The 2,062-nt window shown below is 38.5% G+C and overlaps 1 pseudogene; it reads right to left on the bottom strand.

Annotated features, from left to right (window-relative positions):
* LOC108299089 overlaps positions 1-2,062 on the bottom strand; it is a 10,408-nt pseudogene that overhangs the window by 1,569 nt on the left and 6,777 nt on the right.

Below are 2,062 nucleotides of genomic sequence, written 5' to 3'. Positions count from 1 at the left end.
CACCCAGGTGCCATGGCATTATGTGTTGAGGAAGATGTGATGATGAATGTTGATAGCGAAGATGGCTACCATAATTGACAGTGTCACAAAAATCATGGTAAATACCAGACACTCTCCAATCAGAGGTATGACTTTTGAAGATGAGGGTATGATCTCTTCAATAACCAGCAGGAAGACAGTCAAAGAGACAGGAATTGACGTGCAGAGACAAATCTTTTCACCTTCATTTGAAGGAAGATAGAAGACAAGTAAAATTAAAAATGAGAGCCCGTTACAGGGTATTATAAGAAACAAGGTATAAAAGAGCGGCAGGCGCTTGATTACAAATGAGTAAGTGACATGCGGATACCAGCAACAGCTGTCAGTTCTATTTCCTTTACTCCCCGTTGGCGCTTACAATCTCCCATTCTCCAGTATCAAAAAAATTTCTCTTGTCTACGTCTTGGTCCTCTAGAATTATATCAACCTGCGATCCATCGTAAGTCCAAGAACCAAATTTCATGGAACAGTTCTGTAGATCAAATGGGAAAAATGTGACATCGATGGTACAGGAACTTTTGTAGTTTGTTGGTGGAGTCCAGGTGACATTGCCATTGTACCTGATGACTGTTTTCGTACTGGTCCCTTCAAAATATCCATCTGTGCTAAAATACACACATATACAATAACAACGCACCATGAGTTGTATTAATAGAAGCCTAATATAAAAGCAGACCTATCACTGATTGCATGAAATAATTTTTAAGTCACTATACTTCAGATAAGATATACCTGCTACACATAGGGGACCCTCCTCTAGGAATGTCTTCCTTAAACGTCTAACTCTGCTAGAACCGAACCCCATCTTCTGCAAATACTCCAGGACTGACAAATCTCTATTTCACAGAAGCCTGAGATTCTACTGGTTGAAAGGACCTCACCTTACAAAAGAGACTCAGGCGATTTACACAATGGGCACGCATACAGCCAAAACCTGAATCCACGTTCCTAGACTCGTTGTACAGTGCTCTTCCTCCTTCATCGCAAATACTGGCCGCTTTTTCCTTTGATGGGAAAAGACCATCAACACCAAGCTGGGCACGGCCCTGAAAAGCAGCTGTGCCTGTCAAGCTCTCCTCCAAGTGAATTCGTATACTGGAGAAGTCTAGTAGGAAAGCACACCACCAACATAAGATTTCTTTAAAATATTGTTCTTCGTCTTCAAATTCATGTGTCTTTTGCACACCATTCTGCAATATATCTATGTTTAATACAAAAATGTTTTCAATTACTGAAAATAAAACAATGCTCCAAGAAGCTGCATCATGTGTCCTTACAAGCTTTGTTCATTTCTTAAGAAGCATGGAGATAAACAGTGTCAAAAGATTAAAGATATTTTTGCATAGCATTTGCTCTGTCCTCATGCCAAACACCTTCTTTCAAATCAGAAAAAATGCTTTAAGATTCGCCCAAATTCCTAGCTTTGCCCAGGAGTGGTCTTAGAAAAAAAAAAAAAAGTTACCCAGAACTATCCTCTCCCTAAGTTAAAAAAAAAAAAAAAATCCTCAAAACACACCTAGGTAGAATGCCTCTAAAGATGAATTAGTAATTAACTCAGCATTCCTCATTGTGGGAAAACAATAGAGTATTTAAACCCAATTAGAAGGATGTACAATTGAACATGAAATATGACCTCAATTATGTAAAAAACATACCCAAACAATCGAGTCCACCAAATATGTAGTCTAGTAAATCAAAGGGTAAATGGAGCCATCAGTCCCCTTGGTGTGACCCCCTATGCTGCCCGCATATGAGCTCTGTGATCTTGGGCAAGAACCACCACCATAAATCTCTGTTTCCTCATCTGTAAACATGTCATCACATTCAGCACATGCAGTTACGTCATTTGATTTTTACATCTCAACAATTTTCAAAAGGGAGAAAAATTATTAGTGCCTAATAGTCATATACATGTTTTCTTTTGAAAATATAAAACTATATTTAGAATATAACTTACTTATCAAACAAAACGATGTCAGGTGTCCAGACAGTCTGAAGGGACACGTATAACTTTTATTCCACC

This window comes from Cebus imitator, unplaced genomic scaffold, assembly GCF_001604975.1.
Source record: "Cebus imitator isolate Cc_AM_T3 unplaced genomic scaffold, Cebus_imitator-1.0 Scaffold1712, whole genome shotgun sequence".
In the NCBI taxonomy this organism is placed as follows: domain Eukaryota; kingdom Metazoa; phylum Chordata; class Mammalia; order Primates; family Cebidae; genus Cebus; species Cebus imitator.
The sequence above is the reverse complement of the archived record's forward strand: the minus strand, read 5'-3'. Positions and strand labels throughout refer to the sequence as shown.